At 48.5% G+C, this 14,343-nt stretch overlaps 1 protein-coding gene across 6 annotated transcripts in view; it reads right to left on the reverse strand.

Moving 5' to 3' along the window:
• Positions 1-14,343, reverse strand: part of ECT2 (epithelial cell transforming 2) — a 1,267,500-nt gene that overhangs the window by 624,185 nt on the left and 628,972 nt on the right. The gene's annotated exons all lie outside the window — the stretch shown is intronic.

Here is a 14,343-nt window from a genome sequence, read left to right on the forward strand (position 1 = left end):
GATTTGCAATCTGAGGGGCAGGCTTTTTCCTCAGTGTGAAATGGAGAGGGATGATTTGTACAGGATGGCAATGCTACCTGCCCAGCTGGTTCTCTTATGTACAATAAGAATGTAGCTTTGAGGGAAGGTCTTGTGTGCAATTGACCTGAAGTGTTGACAGAACCAGGTTTTGGCGGTGAAGAGGATGTCGGGGGCCTTCAGATGAAATTGTCATAAAAGTGGCATTTGTTTTGCAACGGTTCTGGCATTAATCAGGATGCACTTTAGTCTGTAAGATTGTGTTTGATGCAAATGGTTGAGGACTTTTGGGGGTAGCGGGTTAAGGAGGGATTGGGAAGGGGTAGTGGGAGCTACCAGGTGGAAGGGGAATGGGTGGTATAGAAGTAAGGGTGGGATAAGACTGATGCTTCTGGTTGCAGAGAAAGGGGAGATGAACCGCTGTGGGAGGTCCCCTAGATGACTGGGGTTTGCTGTGTAGTAGGATATAAGAGCAGATGGGTACCACGGCCAGGATTCTGTTACAAAGTTAGATGTTTCTTAAGGGAGGGCCCTAAGGTCTCCGTTTGGGTGGGTGTGTGTACACGGAGGTGAGAGGGAGGGCGGTAGGGTATGCAGGACTGGGAATTAGTCCTCTTGAGGTGGCTAGGATGAGGAGTCCAGTGGCATGTAGGGGTGGGCTCTGCGCGTGGGAGCAGAGGATTTTCTGCTGTGCCACAATGCTCCTCTGACTTTAGAGTAGCTAGGCATGACAGGGATCCTCACCCTGGGCCCTACGGAAGGGAAGTGTAAGAATGCAGGAGCAGTGCAACAACCGCAGTCAGGTGTGAGATCTGCACGTGCAGGATTGGGAGTGCAACCAGACCCCTTATAGAAAGTACTGTATAGACAAATACAGTGAGGCGGGAAAGAGCAGGAATGTGGGATGCATGACCAACAAATCTCTGCAGAGAAATTTAGAGTGGTAAAACGGAACGACAGTGAGATTCAAAGATGAAAAGCCCACACCAAAATCCCTGTGGAAAAATGCAGGGCGGTGGCACCAATTAATACCTTGATTCAGATGGATGCAATCGTAGGCCAGTGATGTAGTCTCCTACCTGGTTCTAGCTGTAGATCGCTACAAGGCTTTGCTAGCGCAAACAGTTGAACAGGTATGCAAGGTGCCAAAGGAAGGTGCCCTTTGTCCGAGCCCTTTGTAGGCTGCCCCAGCAATGCCGTGCTGGGCGGAAGCTTCAAGTAAGGTGTTCTATGTCCTGGAACTTCAATCCAAGGCTGGGAGGAGTGGTTGAGTCTCTGAATTGTGAGGGAGTACCCCAGCGCTCGGAGCACGGATAAATTAAGCAAGAGGCGCCAAATGTGGGGCAGGTAAATAGGGCTGCTTGGCGCTGTATTTCTTGCTTTTCAGCGTGATCCCTTCGGAGACAGTGGTTGTACACGTGGTGTGCGTCTTTCCACAGAAATTTGCAGCGGCAGGAGGGACATTTAAATGGGTTTGGTAAATTATGTATAGGCAGGGGAGTTGGGCGAAAAGAGAAGAACGGGACTAATAGGATAAACATTCGCTAAAAGGAATCAGTATAGAGAACCTCCCCCCTCTCCTACTGTACTGGGCTGAAGCCCGAAGAGGCCCGTAAGGCAGCTTCTCGGCATCCGTCAGGAGCTGTCGAGTGGATGAGCAGTCATGCAGCGAGGCTATGGAAGGAAGAAATTGTACCAATATAACTTTAGTAAACCAAAGGCATTAGCCTAGAAAAGAACTCTGCATTTGCGACCTACTTCAATGGTGGACAAAAACAATCTTAGGGACCTCGACGCGTGAAGGACCATGGGTACAGTACACGTCACACTAGGGCTAGTATTACGAATCACGCCCTGTCGACGTCAGTTTCGAAAACAAATCTTGTAATACACTGCGACTTCCACTAGATGTCAGACTATGCAGAGTATGTGATCCAAGCAGATCCACAAGCTCCAGAAACACATTCTGAAAGAAATGGTTAGGCAACGCCGACAGTATTACTTTTGGGAATTGGGGGGTAACCAATTTGCAGGTGAGTAAAAAACCCTTATATACTTAAGAATGGCAAAACAAATTCAAAGGATAGTAAGAACTTTTGTAACCGCTCATATTTCAGAGGGACAGTTGCCAAACCAACTCTAGTATAAGTAAGTAACTTTTAAACACTTGTTGCATTTCCTAGGCAAAAGGGCCAAACCTTATAAGTCCTTGCCTATTCTTGGAGCATGAGTGTTTTCAGTGGCAGGAGGGGGTCACTAGTCTCTAGTGGCACACAGACAACAGGTCAGGATAGGCACAGATGTAGGAGAATTCAGAGTTCCTGAGGAAAGCAGTTCAAACAAGTACGTATTTTACTTGAGTGGTAGAAAGCTTCCAGGGACTTCAGAAAAAAGACACCCTAGAGGGACTCCAGCAATGGGCCTCAGTGAACTGGGTGAGAGTACTCCCAATCGCATTAATCACATGCAAAGCTTCACAATAATCACAAAAGGCTTAATGTAAGTAATACCCCAGCCAGCACAGTACCTCAGCACAGAGGAAGTTTGCAGCAGGATGTCTTCAGGATCTGCAGCCAAAAACCTGAAATTTCTTGTCGTGAAGACAGGACACTGAAAGGGAATTTGCACCAGGGATCAATGGGGAAGGATCCATGCAAAGGTTTCTTCGCAGCTGGATGCAGTTCTGTGGTTTTGGTGCCATTCTTAGAAGCCAGGAGAAGACTGAATATCGCTGGTTAGATTCTCGTCGCTAATCTGGTCCAGCACTCTGATGAAAGGACCTAAAGGACTCAAGTATCTCTGGAGGTCCAGCAGGATTCCCCCAAAGTTTCAGCAAGATTCGGAAGACCGTACACCGCGTAATGGCTCAAGGTCACAGGGTATTAAGTTATTGCAACCCAGCGGGAGCGCAGCAAGCTGTGGGATGGCTCAAAATGCAGGTCTTGAGACTAGTGGATCTCACCAGCCTCTGGGTAGGAGACGGTGCGTTTGGGACCCCCCAGGTCAAACGGAAGGGTTACAGAAGGCTCTGGTTACAAAGCAGGATCTCCTGTCACCGGAAATCGCTACAGCCTTGGTTTCTTCATCTTCAGCTCCAGTGGTCAACTTGTCAGCAGCTTCCAAGTTCGGAGTGTTTAACAGGAACTACAGTACAACTTCTGCATTCTCTGTATGCATTTTATGGCTGTTCAATTAGGACAGCCAGCCCCCCGTCCTCCCCTAGCCCCCACTAGGAGTTGGCTCCTTAAAGGCAAGATGAACGACAAAGGGATGCAGAGTTTTGGACTCCTCCTTCACTTCCTGCCTTCTCAGACACTCTGGAGCCTGGGCAGGGAATCCAAAGAATTCAGGCCTAAGATAAAACTATTTACTTTCTTAAGGCCTATACCTCGGAAGTTAAGATACAATGATTGACTCAGCAGAGCCGTACTAAACCTGTGATTGTTCATAGTGCATGTTAAAATGGATTTCCAAAACTAAGACCTTGAGGTGGATTTGAGAGGCCAACCTATGATGAAAATGGAAGATGAGATATTTTATTTATATTGCGCCCAAACACAAGTGTTGCAGAGCACAACGAGGCAAGGGAGGGGTACAAGGGAGCACAAGACGACGATCTTACTAGGCCCACTGACAGTGAAAACACACAAGTGCAGGGAAGGGGGAAAAGTGCAGGGGGTAGTGGACAGTGCTGACCACATGAACTAAACAGGTAATGCGGCCAGTAGGTGGCAGGGCAATAATAAGGTGCAGACAAACGGTGTGTAAGAAGTGCAGGAAAGGGACTGTAGGGTTGCAAATACAGACCCAAGTGCAAGGGTTGCCAGGAGGCAGTGCGGGTATGGGGCTGGAGGGGCAGATATCTGGGCCCGTAATCGGAGGGTAGCCAGGTGCCTAGTGCCGAGATATTGAATTCTAGGCAGACACAATCAAGTTAAGGTAGCAAAGCAGCAAGGCATAGACTCAGGTGTGTGATCATGGTCTAGCGCTACAATGAGTGAACAGACCACTACCCAGAATTACAGTTGAAACGGCAAGTACAAGATTATACAATCATTTATTAGGCCTGTAAAATACACACTGAGCAAAATGAAATCTCTTGGAAAATTTTGTCACAATTACTATACATTCACCATTAAGAGAAGAAAGCCTTTTATTCAATAATCAGTGAAAAATAGTTAACTACGCAGTGTGGGATGTTTTAACTCACTTATGCTCTGCCCTGCAGCATCACTGTGTTCTGATGGTGCCTAAAATAGTAAAATGGCTGCAAAAACCTTGTGTGCGCCAAAACCTAGGAAAATCGCGCTGTGCAAAGCACAAAAAGATGGTGGCCCAATCTGCCATGTATGGGTTCAGTGGTGGAAGAGAGATCTCACTCCTGAAACATGTCACTGGGTTCCACAACAAGTGAAAATGGAGTACTGAAGGAAAAAGCAGTGCTTTGCTAAAGGAAAACCCCAAAATCTTGCTTTAAATCAATTTTTCTTGGTTGCTGAAACTGCAGAATGCCGGTACAAAACACCCTCACACATCCAAAATTCTTACTGGGTGCTACAATTCACTCGAGTTAAGAAATCATTGTGAACTGGCAAGGTCCTGGAAAGCTGAAGGCATAAAGATATTTCACAGCAAAAATTGCCTGCCTGTGGAATCTGTAAAAATCTGGGTGCAGTACCCTCGGCCACCTGAATGCCAGCTGTCAGAAGCCTGCCTGAGTAACTTTAAACTTGTACAAACTGAAATCATCTGTTTGCAATGTAAATGGCCTATTCCTAATAGTAACCTATGTTGTAATTGTTTAATCCCAAGGTTTTAAACCAAGAAGGAGAATTCTAGCTGCTGTTTTGAAATCAAAAGTTTGGTTTAAGTTAAAGGGATAGTCCAGTAAAAAATTGTATTTAAAAAATAGATGGGCACCATTAAAAAAAAAAAAAAAAATACCAGCACTTTTTTTTTTTAAACTTCCTATATAAAATTTTGAGCTACTCAAGCTCAACATTCGTAAAAGCAAGCACATGGGCGCATCCATTTTGTGAATGGATGCCCGCCTGTGCTGGCTTTTGCGGCACTAATGAAGGAAAAGCCAGCCAGCTGTAGTAAACAAAAGCTACCGCTGGGTGGCTTTTTCCTTCATTGGTGCTGTACGCAGAGGACGGGAACCGGAGACCAGAGCAGGAAAGCTGCAGCTGAATTTCGGTAAGTGCCATATATTTATTTTTTTAAAATAAACACTAGCTGCGGTTTTTTTTGTAAGTTTTCCGGGCTGGAGGAACCCGGAAAACTTAGAAATAAAACCGCAGCTTTAAAAACGTTATATTTATGTTTGCGGTCGCTTTTGAAGCGACCGCAAACAAATACAATGTTGTGTTTGAAAACGCTGCGGTTTTTCTTTCCAAGTTTCTCAGGCTCCTCCGCCTCGGAGGAGCCTGAGAAACTCGGAAAGAAAAACCGCAGCGTTTTCAAACACAACCGCGTTGTGTTTCTGCCTGCTGTGGCTATCACTTTGGGTCTCCGGTGCTCTCCCATGGGAGCACCGGAGACCCAAAGTGAAAGCCAAGGCAGGCAGAAACACAACGCGGTTGTGTTTACATGCCGCGGTGTTTCTGCCTACAGCTGATTTCCCATTTGTGGCTCTCGGGCTCCCCACGGGGGGCCCGAAAGCCCCAAATGGGAAATGCTAAATGCTGCAGTGTTTCTGCCTAAATTTGCTTTTCCATTTGGGGAGAGTTTATCTTCTGGGAATGGCACCAAATAGCAAATCTCTTTCACTTGAGCCCATAGCATTTCAAAGTAGACTATGCTCTAGCCTTGGCGAGCACTTCCTTGCAGTCTGCCAGCAGATCATAGCGAGCTAATTCTAGCATTGCAGGAACCAGGCCTTCAGATTCAGAGATCGTGGTGAAGAATGGTGCCTCCTTGCCTGGCAAGAAGATCCGCGACAACCTCTGGCGTGGAGACTTCCGGTGTGGGCTCCCCATCCACCCAGGGAAGCGTCCGTCGTTACCGTCTCCTGGAGTGGTGGAGCCTGGAAATCCGCACCTCCGGTCAGATGGAAGCGCACGCACCACCACCTTATCGCTCGATGGAACCCCTCGTCGAGCGCAATCTTGTCCTGGAAGCCTTCGGACACCTGAATCCAACGGGTGTCGAGGAACTCTTCAGTGGGCGCATCCGTAACTTGCAGTGGATGAGATGAATGCATTCAGACAGCATGACGAGCAGAGATGTGATGGCCCTCACCGTGGCGATCTTCAGAGCGAGCAGGCGTTGCACCTTGCCCAGGATGGCTGCTACTCTCTCCTCCGACAGTGACACCAGGCGTGTCACACTGTTAAGTCAAGACCCCAGGAACAGAGCGTCCTGCGACCGAGTCAAGTAGGACTTTGCATAGTTCACAGGGAACCCCAGATTTGTCAGTAGGCGGATGGTCCGATGTGTGATCGACTGCAATGTCTCTTGATCTGGCCCGGATGAGCCAGTCATCCAAGTAAGGGTAGACGTGGATCCCTTGTAGTCGCAGATGGGCCGCTACCGGCGCCAGGCACTTAGTGAAGACTCTGGGCGCCGACTTCAATCCGAAAGATAGGGCCTTGAATTGATAATGCTTCCCCTAGAAGACGAAGGGGGATCCTTGTGGATGTGGGTGTAGGCATCCTCCAGGGCCAACGACGACAGTCTCCCCTCTTCTCCGAGCACGTGACCATTCAGAACTTAGGTCGAGAATGGGCCTCCAGCCCCCGGTCTTCTCTCGCACGAGGAAGTACCTTGAATAAACCCTGGAGCACCGGAGTCGCTTTGGGACCAGCTCTATCGCCCCTTTATTTAGCATGGGCCGAACCGCCAACAGCAGTTGAGGGACGTGGTTTTCCAGCCGGGCCACCGGTGGTATTAGGGGACACTTCCATTGGAACGCTAGAGTGTTTCCGTGGGCGAGAGCGTCCAGCACCCAGCAGTCGGTGAAGATGGTCTTCCACACGCTGACGAAGTTCGCCAGCCGGCCTCCCATCAGGGTACACGGGTGGGGTGGGGCCCGCCCCCCCCCCCCCACCGCTGGTTCATTCTTGCTTGGAGGTTGACTGGTTCCTTGGCGTAGACTGCGTCATCCTCCGAAGGCCTTGGAGAGGCCCCTCTTGGTCGCTTGGATCGAGAGGGGTGGCGGTACAAAGAAGAGACCCCACCGTAACCCTTCGAGGAACGGGGCGACTTGCCTGCTGGGCACCAAAAGGACAGCAGTTGCTGCTGTAGTGTGCCAAACGCACGTGCCGGGTCCGCCTTGATGGCTTGTAGAGACTGATCTACAGCCTTCCCAAAAAGATGGTCTCCGTCAAAGGGCACTTCCAAAACCCTTGTCTGGACCTCCTGTCGAAAGTTGGTGGCCTTGAGCCAGCCACAGCGATGAAGGCAAACGCTGTTGCCCATCTGGAGGAAATCCACATCTGCAATGTCCGTGGCCACCGTAATGGTATGGTCCGACGCCACCTCGCCCTCTTGCAGAATCCCCAAGCTTCTGATCTCTTGTTGTCGGGGAGGACGTCCAGCAGAGGTGCAAGATTGAACCACAGCTCCTGGTCGTAGCGCGCCATGATAGCGAGGGCATTGGCGGCTTTGATGGTCGTTGCTGCAGAGTAGATAACTCGCCATCCAATTTCTTCCCCTCATTGTCCAGGGGGGTGGAAGCTGCCAAAGATGAAGAACCGGACAACAACTTCTTGGCTGCTGCAGAGACCACACAGTTTGGTGACTGTTCGGCCCGCAAGCAGTTGGGCGCAGAGTCCGGAGCCCTATATTTCTTCTCTAGGCGGTCCCGCTTCGCTGGGACCGTTGAAGGGTTCTTGATTAGGGTCAGTCCTTTGTCTCAAATGTCATCCAAGAGTGGGACTGACAGGATGGTCTCCCTCTTCACCTCGCGGCGCTGATGAAGCCCTCCTCCTCAGGCATGAGCTGGAAGAGCTCCCAAGCTCTGGAGATCATCGCATGGAACAAGTCCATCTAATCCAGCGGAAATTATCTGGGAGGAGGTGACGGAGGTCCCTTCATGCCACCGTCTTCTGTGCCTGTCGTTGCTGTGTCCGACTCCGTCCCACCAGTGGGGGCACAGGAGAGGAAAGCGACGAGTAGCAAGGAGGCATTAGGTGCCTCTGCCTCTTCTTGGACAGGGGGTCCCCCTGAAGAGTTCTTCATCCTCCATAGAGGAGATATCCGTACCCTGGAGGACTTCACCACCCCCCCTTTTTGTTTGTGTCCAGAGGGGACGGTCTCGGGGAGATGACCAGCATCTTCCTCTGTGGGTTCTTCTCAATGGGCTGGACTGCAGTCTCCCTCCTGGGCAGGATGGAAACTCTTGCCTTCAGAGGGGCGCCCTGTGCGTCCGCCCCCGCAGCCTTCGAGAGGGATGCTACCACCACCTCGATGTAGGGAACAGTCTTCGTCTGGTGCACTTGGGCCCCTGTGGGCCCTTGTCCTGCTTGGTCTCCGTGGTCGCTCCAGACACCTTGTCCTGCTTGGCCTTCTCCTTCGGGGCCATCTCCTACGAGGGTAGGCCGGAAACCATACCCTGTTTTGTTTCTCCTTGGTCGTTTCGGGGGCCACCTTCAGCTTGCCCGGTTGATCCGACTTCCTCTTGGATGAAGATCTGGAGCGTTGGCTGGAGATCAATGGAGCAGTAGATGCAAAGTGCCCCATCTGCTGAGGAGCGTGCCGCAACAGCGCTCCCGACGGTAGCAGACTCGCAGTGCTTAGACTTTTGTTGGACCCCACGGGGGGTTGCCCTCAAAAGGACTAAGACCGCTCAGCTATCCCGGGCGGGGAGAGGTATGCTCCTGGGACCCCACCCAGAGCAGAGGCCTTGGTCTGCAACCACTCATTCAGCTGCTTACGCCGATCCTTCAACGTGCGACAGGTACAGGCAGTAAAGGCACTGGGAATATTTATCCTATGAAAAATATTCCGCAAGCCGCAGTCGGTACAATCCTTGAAAAGGGAGGTGTAATCCTTCTCGTCTGACATGATCCTCACAGCATAGGATTGAAGAATCTTCTGGAAGCCTCCATGAAGAAACTCAACGAAATCCACCCTTGAGGGTCACTGAAGAATCCGAAATCGGGTTCCTGTTAATCAGAAGGATGATCGATGGAGCACAAGGCTCAATCGACTGAAAAATAGAGTAAACTTCTTCCAAAAAGCATAAAACGCAGTAAAAGCTTGAGAGCTAAGCACGAGGACTCCCAACACTTGAACGTGCCGTAAAAATCTGAAGCTGGCTGCCAGAAGAAGGGCTTAGGTAGAGGACAGTCATTGGCTAGTGCCAGTATGACCCAGAGCTCAATGATTGGTCGTTAGGATAAAGACAGTTCAGAAATGAAACAAACTGATTTTTTCTTTAATGAGGATTCCCAGCTTGACAGGCAATATTCATGAGCATGTGAATCCATGCCAGACCCCATGCTGGAGAACAGAAGTCTTTTGTGTGACAACAGTCTCTGAACCGAAGCCTGTGTCGAGTCTTATTGTGAAGATAGTCTGCTGGGCGTCCCATTGCAAGAAGCAGACCGTCGGCTCATGGCAAGTCGCATCACCTGGGGACCCGCCGGTGACACAGCCTTCTTTCTTCAAGAAAAGATACTGTCCCATTCCTACATGCTTACTGTGTTAAACCAGACTCTTCCTGTGCTTTTTGAAACACTGGGGTGGAAAACCCAACTGTGTTCTCCCAAGCCCAAGGACAATGGTCCTTTGCTCTACAATCCTCCAGGGGATCTGCCCAACCTCAACATTTTAACTAAAAATGTTACCTATCTGCAACAGATTAAACTTGCTTTTTTGAAAACTGACAGCGTCAGTCCTTCTTCCGTCCATGGCCCCTGGCCCCCTCGCCCTTATGCCCTAGTGTCCCAACTGACAATCATTTCCAGATAGGGCTGAACTTTCAAAAATATAGGTTGTTTAAAAGTACTTACACGTATCTGTGTTGCTTACTTCAAATGCTGGCAATAAGAAATGATTTGCTAAACTTGAATGCAACTATCATCTAAGAATGTATTATTTCTAATTCTGCGTTAGCTGCCTCAGTGTTTATAATAAATATTTTATAAAAACAACTGTGTATAAGTGTATTCTTGACTATGTGTGCCCTAAAGTCTTTACTTACCTAGAGCCCTTCTCCCTCCTAGACTAAGCCTGGCGTCTGGTCCATTGCAACCAAACCATTTGGGTAGTTCAGGCCAAACCTAAGAGTTGGAGCCCTGGGCATCCAAGAGAGTCTCTTCTCTAGTTCTAACCTAAGAGGACTTTAGTAAAACTCTAACACCCACCAACGGTAAGGATCTTCACCATTCAAACAGACAGTGGCTATCCAACCATGGATAGCCACTGGTCACCACATCTGTCAAGCAACATACTTTCAGGTACCAGTGATGTGGATTGGGAGACAGTTACAACAGTCAGAGCTTTCTACGGGAAAGGGATTTCTAGATTAGGCATTTCCGACCCAGACATTCTAAAGAATAATATGGAATTTGAACACATGAAAAAATGTGCCACAAACATCTTGGTGATAGCCACCTTTATTAGTCTTTTGTGGTAAATGCAGAAGTGCACAAGTAAAATATCACTAAAATGGTAGAAGTAGGACAGCTGGTACCAGCTTTTAAGCACATTGCCTAAGTAACCATTACATAAAAAGGTACAAGGATACAAAGTATCCTGAATGCACTTCAGTGTATGGCGATCTGTGAAATTGTAAAAATACAAGAATTCATAGAGCGTCTCTCAGTATTGACCGTCTTAAGGATTAGTCAGGCTTCCCATAAGGATGAGCAAAACAAGCAGAAGGCTTCAAAAAGTTCAGGCCAGGGTTCATAAAAAGCAAATCAAATGGGTGTCCCATAGGGAGCTATGGAGGTAAAGGAGCAAAAAGAAAATCTTTCCTAAACAAGTTACAAAGATATACATTACAGAATGGTTTACTATGTGATTGGACGACGCCAGTGGTTATGATACAAAGTTTTAAAAAGGTAACGTTCACACGAGTAGCTCACTCAATTCCATACACTAGGATAGGCCTAGGCAGGGATCCATATCCTGGTGCCCACCGGCCAAAATCAAGAAAGGGCATGATAGTGGCAGGACTTTACCCCTATATGACCCTATTGAGAACAGATTATCAGGGAGAGGAAAAGGTATGTTAGCTTACCCCACTGACTCATTTCTCCCGAGACCACTGCTGAGGTTCTTGATTCCGTTGGGGACATTGAGGGCCAGGCCGCGTTGAGGGAGGCACAGCAGTTGCTGTTGCAGAGGTCAGCTTTGGGCGTGGGGTTGTCGGTCAGTTGTCGTGCTTGAATCTCAATTCCAAGAATCAGATGAACACGTGTAACAAGTGACCTCGGTACACCTCCAGGGAATGAAAAATTATTACAATGGGAGTCAGAGTCCGGTGGCGACAGGTGATCTTCGATGGACTAACAAAGGAGCAGGCCGACGACAGCTTCCGTTGATGCAAGGTGGCAGATGCCGCAAAACGCCTGCTCCAGCATTTTTAGTGAGGAATACGAGAGGGCAGCGCACAGGTATTTGGACACACTATATTATAGCCCACTGAGACAGCCGAGATATCAACATGACTCAAAATCAACTTAAGTGCTCTACTTGTTTTATCTCATCACAAAAGTGATAAGGGTTGTCTGGAGCATCACTAACTGTTTTGGAATCGTAATAATAGTTAGGTACCCAAACAGATAGCTTCAGGATCACGGTCCTCCGTCCTGGGCCCATCCTCTGAGGCAATTCAAACATGAATTCGTTTTCATGTGTTCAGACCACCTCTTGAGCAAGGAGTACTTGGCAGGTGTGGTGGTTGTACAACTCTCACTTTGGTCGCTCCTGGAATCCGCTACCAGGCACCATCACACAGCACTGTTAGGTCTTCCAACGGGAGCGATGCATCACATGCATAGCTTGACCCCATGGTACTGCAACTTACCCGCCATCCCCCTAAGTTTGGTCCCACCAAAACTCTTGATTAATGGCTCATCAATGTCCTTTCTCGAAGATGCTAGTCTACAGATTAACTGCAACCCTTGATCAGGTTCACCTCACCAGCTTTGGAGCCCCCTCTGGAACCTGGTGTTACAGACCTAGAGTCCCTCGAAGATACCTGCAAGACAAGCACCACTTCTTTCTTCAAGGTTTTTGTCAAAGTGTATTGTTGGTCCACCTCTACTTACTTTTTACTTTACCGCTCTTGAGGGTACCCCTTGAAGGGTCAATACTAAGGTTTAATCTCTTCATACTGTGCTCTAGATATCCTTCCGTATCCTACAATGTCTCTTCCAGCAGTGGTTTATCTCATATCTTCCTATAACTGTTTCTCAACCAACACCAAAGCCCCTTTCCACTAAGCCTATATCTTCCAAGTCATCACCTTCCCTCCTTAGACAACCACCTCATTTTATTGCCTAAAGGGGATTAGAACTGGCTTTGTGGTTGAGATGCACGGCAGCGATGTGCTGGTCTACCTTTATGGTGGTATGTACCTGTGCAAACTACAATTCCCAATATGTGCATGTAGTGGACCGCATTTCAACCCTGCACACAGAGGAAATTTAAAAGCCGTCTGAGTTTAGAGCTCTGCAGTACATTGCTCCTGGCTATCCAACTCCATGACTGCACTGTCCACTGCTGCCAAATGCTACCTGCAATATGGTTTCTTGCTTCGCCTGAAAGACTGCAAGCTCCCGCAGTTTGATGCAGACTTGGCACACAGCACCTCCAACCGTTCATAGATTGTGACCTGTTCCTTGGTACACACTGATATTTACCCTATCTTTTGGAATAATTTGTATATATTTATATACATTTTTCTTGGAGTTATACCTTCCTCCAAGTATCATAGAATATGTCTTTTGCATCACACAGCACTCTGTGCAGTGTTTCTGGGAGCCCTTTGGTCTACCCTTTTTATTTTCAGTTATAGGGGTATATTTATCCTTCCCATCTTTTCCTATTGTCAGATCAGCACATCCCACCTTATGTGGAGTTCTAAGGGGCTACATAGTATTGCCTTTCTCACTGCTCCTGTAAAGCTTTGTTTACAGTGAAAATATAATCTGAATGCTGGTGACAGTGGTTTTATCCTACCTACATTTCTGCAATTTTTACCCCAAGGCTGTACTCACAGCCACAGTAGTGCACAGAAGGGAAACCAAATGGTGACTGCTATTTTTACGCCATTTGTTTGCATGTCCCTTCTTGGTCCTGCTGTGCTGGGTGGATGGGAGGTCCTGGTTTGACTTCGGTCTTCTGGCAGGAATCCTTTGTGAAGCCACCGGGGATCCAGTGTGTGAGGACAGGAAACAAGACTCTTAAAATATGCTGTTCCTGCCTGGGACCTGTTATAACTGGGAGGGTGGGGTGCGGTCCTAAAAAGGACAGCCACCACCCAGAGTTTGAATGGTGCATGGGTGCTGATTGGCTGGGTTCCTGCATAAAAAGCATGGATCCTGAGGCTGAAGAAAAGCTGACCCCTGGACCAGAAGAAGAATCGAGGAAAGAGATGTCAGCAGCCACTTCCAGATGACCAGAGATGCCTTGCTGTACTTGCAGCTGCTTGCCAAGTTTTCCAAGGGTCGGGAGAACTCTGAAGAGGAAGACTCTTCCCCTTTAGACGGGTGGGTACAGTCAGCCTTGAGACGACCTGCATTTCGACCCATCCACGACAAGTCCTGACCTTCATGGGCTGCTAACCACCAATACACTGGCACCGAAGTTCGAATCCTCCCGAAATATTGGTGGACTCCTTCCAGACCACGAGAGGCAAGATTTCACTCCTTGAAGTCCCCTCACCAAAGAGCAAGATGAGAAAACGAGACAAATTGACAGGGCGGTAATCGTTCTTCACTGGTGCTTCCCAAAAGGCACCAAAATCATAGAACCCCGAAAGAATCCTTTGCTGAAGCCTCTTCACTTTGCTGCTGCAAGATCCACTCGTGTCACTTTGTCTGCCTGACCAAGAATCCGGTGACCGGGTTGTCTGCTGCTGCATCATGGGGATTTCATGGTGTAACAACTTCATGCCCAAGGTGTTGAGACTCCTGGTCGAACATACCTAGAGTTGATTTGCTGCTCCTGTGTAACTGGAGTGCAGATTTGTGTGTTTGGGAGTTTGTCCATACACGTTCGCCCAGGCACAATGCCTGTGAGCCTACAGGGCGACTTCTTCGAAGTCTGACCCTTTTTCCAACTAAGCTTGTTACTTGCTATTAAAGATTTCCTCTGGAACATTTGAACTTTCTACAGCTGTGCTTTACCCTCCAATCGGACTCT

Source organism: Ambystoma mexicanum, chromosome 10, assembly GCF_040938575.1.
Source record: "Ambystoma mexicanum isolate Mex_15411 chromosome 10, UKY_AmexF1_1, whole genome shotgun sequence".
NCBI lineage: Eukaryota > Metazoa > Chordata > Amphibia > Caudata > Ambystomatidae > Ambystoma > Ambystoma mexicanum.